The sequence below is a fragment of the Podarcis tiliguerta genome, assembly GCF_965153285.1.
Source record: "Podarcis tiliguerta genome assembly, chromosome: 5".
Taxonomy (NCBI): Eukaryota; Metazoa; Chordata; class Lepidosauria; order Squamata; family Lacertidae; genus Podarcis; species Podarcis tiliguerta.
The window spans coordinates 20123010-20132033 of record NC_139538.1 but is presented as its reverse complement, the minus strand read 5'-3'; positions in this window follow the sequence as shown (position 1 = coordinate 20132033).

Below are 9024 nucleotides of genomic sequence, written 5' to 3'. Positions count from 1 at the left end.
TTAGCAGGTACAGCTAATTTTACAGGACGGGAAAACGATTTTGTATATTTGGAGGCTCTGCTGGAAGTGGAAGCTGCTGGTAGAGTCTGGAACCGATCCCAGCAGGGCAGGCAAGTGGGATGCTGAATCCAGTGCATGCTGAGTTAAGCTGTTTCTCTCCCCCTAAATATGCATAGCAGGAGTTCTTCTTAGCCCCAGTCAGATTGCATACTAGTTTTCTAGAACAGGCAGATGTGCTTGGCAGGCGGATGCCATGCTCTGATTCCATTCATGTGAAACATCCCTTCTGTTTTTTTTTCCAGAAATTGAGAGGAACGGTGAGAAACTAACATTTTAGTTCTTCTTCTTTGAAGAAAAGCAAATCTTTGCAGGCAATTGTATCTGAGCAAATAATGGGTCCAGAGCTGGATATTATATTTGACATGATATAGCAAAATAAATTAACATTTCCACTGTGGTGTAGTGGTTAAGAGCGGTAGACTCGTATTCTGGTGAACCGGGTTCGCATCTCCGCTCCTCCACATGCAGCTGCTGGGTGACCTTGGGCCAGTCACACTTCTTTGAAGTCTCTCAGCCCCACTCACCTCACAGAGTGTTTGTTGTGGGGGAGGATGGGAAAGGAGATTGTTAGCCGCTTTGAGACTCCTTAGGGTAGTGATAAAGCGGGATATCAAATCCAAACTCCTCCTCCTCCTCCTCCTCCTCCTCTTCTTCTTCTTCTTCTTCTTCTTCTTCTTCTTCTTCTTTAATTACCATACGCACTATATCACATGTTATGTTGGGGGAGGGAAACTCTGCAATGGGACATTTCCTCCAGTATTCTACCTTAGTCACTTTCAGAGATGTGGATACTTAAGGGGTAGGGGATCTCAAGCCCAGGCACCAATTGTGGCCCTCCAGGCCTTTCAATCTGGCCCTTGGGATTCTCCCTAGCTGATATGTCCTCCTCAACCACACCCCTCTTCCCTTGACTGTGTTTGCCTGGTGTAAATAGGACGCCATACAGTAGCACAGCTGATCAGCTGAGGACCGAAACTGACATGTGGGTAAAACTATATTCTGCAAGGGACATGTGGCTGCCACAGATAGCAGTAGCTCTGTATTCCTCCCCCCTCCTGGCAATATGTATGAAACAAGGCATTGAGATTCCCTACCCTACTTCACTTTGTTGATTGATGCATGTGTGCATTTGTAGGTGTAGGGAGAGCAGGGAAACTCTGTCTGGCTCTTTATCACCCTTCCTTTAATGGGCATTATGCAGAAGACACAAAATATGCACCCCTCCCTCATAATATGTCTAGTTTGCCTTATAATCTCATAGGATTCAGTTTCAATGAAACTTGCTTCCAAGAAAGTGCCCAGGATCGCTGTGTAAAACCGATTCCAAGGGTCAGTTGGTGGGTTTGCGGAATGTGCAACATTTATTCTGAAACCTAGCAGGATTCCACAGTCATGTGGGGATGGATCCAGACTAAGTTAACTGAAGTGAAATCAGTGAGACAAATCATCCATCACACAAGTTCCATTGATTTCAACCAAGAATTCCCACTGGCTGAATATGTTCCACCTTGTGCCAAGGATTGAATTGTATGTAAAGCTGAAACAGTGAAATCATGATAATGGGGTCATCTTTCTGGAGCAATGACCAATCATAAGAATGCTCTGACATTCCTCAAACAAATGATGAGATGAAAGCTCACCACTTGCTGGATTATCTTTAGAGTCAGGTAATGGTTGGCTCCTTGTCTGTGGTGTGTGAGTGGCTCAGTTCAGACTAAAGGTGGGGCCAACAGAAGCAGCCTGAAAGCAAGGATGAGCTACTGCTGGGCTTAAGGGTCAGCAAAACCCACAGATATGTGTCAGCTTGGAGCTATTGCTAGGACTGCTCAAATTTGTACAGTCGTGGCATTGGATGGCTACAGGAAGCTGCCTTATACCAAAATCACACACTGGTCCTTCTGTCTCAGTATGTCTACACAGTGGCTCTTCAGGGTTTCAGACAAGAGTCTTCCCCAACCCCACTTGGAAATGCAAGAGATAGAACCTGGAATATTTTAATGCAAAGCACATGCATTCTGGCCTTTGGTCCACTTCAAGCTCAGTATTGTCTACACCAGATTTCCCTAACCTAACCTGCCACCCTCCAGATGTTCTGGGCTTCAACTTGCACCAGCTGTTGAAGCTAGCATGGCCAGTGGTCAGGGAATTATAATTAATAACATCTGAAAGGCATCAGATCTGGGAAGATTGGTGCACACCAGGAGTAGTCAACCTTTTTATACCTACTGCCCACTAATGCATCTTTCTTGACGGTAAAATTTCCTTACCGCCCACCAGCGCTCGATGGAAGGAGGATTCAGCTTGTGCCGTAGAACCCCCTACCGCCCACCTAGAATCCTGAAATGCCCACTAGTGGGTGGTAGGGACCAGGTTGACAAACCCTGGTGTATACTGAATGGTGACAGCTAGCCAGGGTTTCAGACAGAAGTCTTTTCCTGGAGATCTCAAGGATTGGAGTGGCGACCATTAGCATGCTAATCATGTACACTGAGTCTCAGACCTTCTTTAAAGAAATGCCTCAAATTATTCATGAAAGGGGTAGACATTCAACTCAGTGGGTACTTCTTCAAAACAAAATTACTCCACATTAGTCTTTGCTTGACTCGGACCCACATCTATAAAATTCGGGTGCATTGTATACATCAGTGTGGGGTGAATCTGAATATGCTGAAGCGCTAGCAATTTATGATGCTTTCAGCACCCGAGGTTGCTGGGATTTTCAGTGGTTTAATTAATTTCAGGTGAGACTGCTGTAAATGTTTAAAATTTGATTAAAATTTTGAGCTGCTAGCTTTGATTTCAGAAAAAGGGAAGAATGGGAAGCCAAGCATCTCTGTTGCTTGGGCACTTAAGCCAAGAGGCAAGCAGCCAGTGAACGAAGCCACTAGCAAGGCCAACATCTCCCCACAACTGCCAAGCGGCAGGCTTTGGTGCGGTAGAAGCATCCATAAATTGACTGAGCAGCTTGGAGCAGCATCATTAACTAGCCTGAAATTGGTAACATCCTTTGAATTCCTGTCAAGGGTTAGGAATCACATTTCTCCTATTGATTTAGAAAAAAAGGAAAGAAAAAAAAGGGGGAGGAAATTTTCTTATTTTATAACTCATGACTTCATGGGATTCCTCCCAGTCTACCAGCCTTAGAAAATAGGTAGTGAAGGGATGGGGAACCTGTGTCCCACCAGCTCTGGCCAGTATTGCCACTGGTCAGGGATGATGGGAGTTATAGTCCAGCAACATCTGTAGAGCCATACATTCACCATTCCTCCAACAGTGTAATTGTCAGAGCAAGCTGATACATGTCAGTTTGTTGAGTTCAAAGGTATAGGATTGGTGCCGTTATGAGCCACCCCAGCTATTGTAAGATTTATCTTGCATTTGCAAAATGTCCCTTTCTAGTTGAATGGGAATCTATATGATAAATTCAGAGGTGAAGAAAAAGAACGATAGACCACATAGTGTACATGCAAAATTCATGCAGGTAGAGTTGTGAAAGGAATCCCAGAGAGCTGGAGGAAATCCCAGAGAGAACCTTAGAGACAGGCAATATTAAGCTGGAAGGACCAGTGGTTTGATTTGGTACAAATCTGCTTCCTGTATTCCTAAGCAAAAGTATAAAGGTGATACCCTTGAGTGCCACTGGTAATGAATAATCATAACAATTAAAAAAACAGACTTAACTTTTGACCCAACCTTTTTGCCATTCTAGGACAGTTCTCTGACAGCAAAATGATATATTGATAATCTGCTTCACTGGGGTTTTATGAATAACTGCTCAGTTTATCCATGGTAGGAGAGGGATTACTGTAGCATGGAGACTATAACTTTTGTTGGGCTGGGCTGAATTTTATCACTCTATGACCCTTTCCAGGCTGGCAGTTTTGGAGAATTCTAGTCCATGGAAATGTTGTGCTGAGTTACCACTTTACGCATCACCACACCTGATATCCTGAAAAGAGGTAAGAGTATTATCATTAAATCCAATCTGCAGGGATGCTCACTCCCAAGGAAAAGAACCAAAAGGTGAGGGATCCCTACCAGTTTCCAAATGTATCTGATTACCTTAATGCCTGTCTACATGTTTCTGTCTAGTTCAGTCAGTTTTCCTCATTTATTCTGTCACGTGGACTGCATTAAAATAACCTTCCTCTTTTTCCCCATTTGCATCCTAGAGCTCTGGCACAACATTTATTACAAGCCAATTAAAACGAACCGCCTACAGATTGGCAACATGACATCTCGTTTCCCTCTAGAATGTTGCTCCATGCCCAATGGCAGTCCACAAAGCATATCTTGCTGTGCGGTTCTGTTCCTTAATAATACGCCTTCTCCCCCAGCTTCATTAAGGAGCATGTTTCTGTGCAAGGGGCTGTTTTAGTGTATTTCTTTCTTACAGCTGGAGGCTGGAGTTTCTGTTTTGTGTGTGTATGGCCATTTGTAAATCATACTCTTTGTCCAAAATGTTTTCCTCCTTCCTTGCTTCTCTGCTTGTAACCACTTCCATGGCAGGGCTATTGATAAATGCAAGATTATGATCCTTCTGAAAACCAGGAGGCTCTGTATACAAGAAGAGGGAAAATATTTGTTTGGAGTCAACCATAGATAGCTGAGAGATTGTTAGATATATTTTTTAATAATTCTTGTGGTGTCTATCAGAATACAAAATGCTTACGGTTTCTGCTTATGTTTAAAATAACCCTGTGGAATACATTAAGTGGGGAGATTGCAATCTGGCAAACAGTGATTCGAATTAAGACCTCCATAGACTCAGTGCTCTAGCTCAGTGGTTCCCAAACTTTTCTGCCATGGACTTGAAAATTGCTGAGGGTCTTGGTGGACCACTTAATGATTTACCTACCTGTTGTAATGCACTGTGCTAGATGCTGTATGATTTTTAATTGTACTATTATTGCTTCTTATATATCTTCTATATTGTAGTTTATTGTATTGCAGTTTTAATTCTATACACCACGAAAAATAAAAGAAGCAAGTAAATGCAAGTAAAAATCAGTGTGGACATTTAATGCAATTAAAATACTTAAACAGTGGCTAAGGAAAAGCTTGAAGCCAGGATATGAAACCAAATGCAACAGCAGGAGTACTGGATTGGCTCTGTTGGTGTATTTGAACTGTGTATTTGAAGTGTGCTGACCTCTCTTTGACTTTACCCCTCTTCCTCCAGTAAGCAAAAGTGAACTACCTGCCAGGAAGATAGCATAGTGCCTCCACCACACCTAGTGACCTGCTGCTTCTGGCTGGACTACAACTCTCATTGTCCCTCACCAATGGTTGGGAGTTGGAGCCCCAGCAACTTATGGAGCGCCCCAGGTTCCCCATCCCTGTTCTAGCTGGTTGACTGATTCAGCCTGATCAGACTGATTATTTGAGAGTGATATGCATTCGACCAAATGAATTGGTTTAGGAATTGATTGATTGTATTCTGATGAACTATTTTGGAGGAATTGATTGGATGTTCAGAGCTCTGAGTGAAGTATCATTCTCTCTATATTCCATCTTCACTTCAAAGTTAATTAATGAATTGGTTCTTCTCTGATTAAAAGTATTTAACTAGCTGAACTGATTAGAGGCTCTGATTCTTAAATGGAATGAATGAGTTTCTTTTCTAATTGAAACAAAGAAGGTAAATGAAACTGAGTTTTTGAGCTAGCTTCTTCTCTGATAGATAGGAGCTCACTAGCACTGCAACCTCTATGACCCAGGCTGCTAATGCTGGCACTGCATTGGTATAACGCAGGGGTCCTCAAACTTTTTCAGCAGGGGGCCGGTCTACTGTCCCTCAGACCTTGTGGGGGGCCGGACTATATTTTGAAGGGGAAAAAAAGAATGAGGGACGATGAGCAGTGCGTGAAAGGGCTCCAGAGAGGGGCTGCTTTAAATGGCGGTCGCTCAAGAGGGGCACTCAGCCAAACGCAGCTCCTGTGTCTTGTGAGCAGCAGGGGCTGGCGGTGGGACGATGAGCAGTGCGCAGAAGGGCTCTAGAGAGGGGCTGGCACCAACAAAGCCCAGCCCCCTTCCTCCTCTAGGCAGGGCAGGGAGAAGCCAGGAGGAGGGAGGAGGTGGTGGCGGCAGTGGCGCTGTATGAGGTAGAGGGAAAGAACGCGCACGCTGGCGATCCACGCACTGGTGATCCACGCGTCCATTCCTGGACTGTCCGTGGGCCGGATTTAGAAGGCAATTGGGCCTGTGGGCCTTAGTTTACTGACCCATGGTATAACGTTATTGAAGTTCTATGCATACCCAGCAGCAAAGCAGTAAACAAAACAATCAGCAAAAGCAAGAGACAACATTGTGGCACTGACAGACACTTGCACGGCTTCCATGGCCAAACCTAGCAGAGCAGTGCATTGATGATGCCCCTGCATTACCTATGAACCGAGTGCCCCAACTAATGTGGAGTATGGAAGAACAATCCCATGATTTCACTCTACACATTAAACAAGCTTCCGTACATACAGAGTACAATGAGACAGTGTACTTTCCCTGCACATGTCATAACCTTGAGAGGACATCGAAACCCCTGGGAGCCCACCCAGCAGATGTCTTCAGATCTTGTTAGGCTCCAGTTCCCATCAGCCCCTGTCAGTTTGGCCAGTCATCAGGGAGATGTATAGCGTTTGGAGAGCCACAGGTTAGCCTCCCCACACCCTGCCTTAAGGAGTGAATCTGTACTCATTTGTCTAAAGAGAAATGGCTTTGCCTACCTTGATTTTTATATTTTTATATATTTTTTTACATATTTGGTGGCAAACATAAATCCACTTCCTTAAAGAAATTATGGATTATCAAGTACCTCTGGACTCTTTCACAATTCTTCTTTGTGATCTGAAAGAGCGAGTCAGAATGTATTACTTGAAATTTATTATTAATCCCTGTTGCAGCATCAGGATAAACTTGGAAGCTAATTGGGAAAAGAAATGCTTGGGGGAAATGTGGCAGATAGACAAAATGACAAAATGGACAAATTACATGCGAGTTAGGGAAGGACGTCAAGTTGGTAATAGATTAACAGAACATTGGGTGTGTTGTTCAACTTTAGAATGATAAATTGAATTATAACATTCTGGTGTAGCCTTTGTTTTGTAAATTATTAGTGATACATTTTTTTCTGTCTCTCGCACTGAACCCACATGCAGTTATTTGCTTATAACCCTTTGTTATAATTCAAAAGGCGTTTTCTCTTTGTAACATACATTTCTGATTTCCAAATTGAGAAATACAGCTTCTGTTATTTATTTATTTAGTTTTTCTTTTTAAAACGCATACCTCCCCCCGCCTCCCGCTTTCTCCCTCTGCAAAGCAACTTGTGGACATAAAATCAAATGATGATTTATGATACTTTTATCAAATGTTGCACTTTTATATTTCGTGTTTATATGACGTGAGTCACTTTGTGAAGCTTGCCTTTCAGATGTGGCCTTAAAATACCTTAATTTTTGTTTAAAAAATATTAAAAATGTAGTCCATCAGAGTGATGCCATATCCTTGTTCCAGTGTTGATTTTGCTATTGGCACCAGTGCTGCTTCAAAGAAAGGCATACAGCTCCCCAGAGGTGTTATTTTAGCTGCTTATTCATTGCATATCTCTCTTGTCCTCCTTTCAAGGACCTCAGATTGGCACAGATGAAATTATATTATACATTTTCACCTCACAACAGTCCTGCTAGGTAGGCCAGGTTCAGAGAGTATCTTGCTCAGGGCTATCCACTACGCCTCATGGGGGAAACTGCCTGAAGTTAGACTGTTGGTTCGTCTAACTCAGTACTGTTTACACCAGCGTTTCCCAAACTTGGGTCTCCAGCTGTTTTTGGTCTACAACTCCCATCAAGACCAGTGGTCAGGGATGATGGGAATTATCATCCGAAAACAGCTGGAGATCCAAGTTTGGGAAACACCGATTTACACTGAATGGATGTTGCTCTCTGGTATTTTAGGCAGGGGTCTTTCACAGCCCTACCTAGTGACGTTGGGGGCATCACTTCTTAATGCAGAGCAGATGCGCTACCTCTGAGCTACAGCCCTTTAAATTACCTGTGCTGTAGTGATTTGAACCAAGGCACCCCTGAGCTATCTACCATAGAGACACGGTCTCTTGTAGAACTACCTGTATCTGTACTGTGACAGCCCGAAGCAGCAACACAGGATTAATTTGTTTCCTTAATGAATGGTGTTTCTTTCGGGAGAAAAGCAACTTGTGCCTCTGTCTGCCTTTCATGTTCTACAAAATTCGCTTTACATAAAAAGTTAATCTGATTATGCAGCGTAGTACCTGCCACCCAGCCTGCAAGATATCATTACCATGTGTTTAGCCTGAACTTGTTTTTAGAGGACATGAGGTGAAGGAAGGTGATAACCGATTTACTGACCCCACCAGCACTGGAGTCTAGCAAAATGAATTGCTGTTGCCCAAGAATTGCTATATTATCTGAGTTTACAGTTGGCCTTCCTTCCTCCTCTGGCTCTTTCTGTATCTAATTTAGCAAAATTGCATTTAAATTAGTCCCTGATGAGAGACCCAGAGCTGACATTTTTCCTTTAATAGACATGTTAGTCTCCCTGCATGCTAAAATTCCATAAATGGCTCTTTACTTTTCACAGGCGAGACAGCTATTATACATCAGTCAGTGCATTATATTCCTAGATTCACCTTGGGGAATTATTACTAGCCGTCACAGCATTTCTTCCAGGAGAAAGTCAGGATTTCTCGACTGGCTAATTTATATTTGTATTGTTCATACCCGCCTCCCCCTGCACAGCCATCTTGTAAAGGCTACTTTTCAGCAAAGTTAATTTAGGGAAAAGAAAATGAATTCAGTACAAATGAGATTATATGTCTATCTTTAGACTTGAGCTCTTGAATGTTAGATTGTGTTAATTTCTAGCCCGCCGATGATACACATTGTTGATGGCACCACTGAGGATGACCTACTCGGCGCAAACACGTTC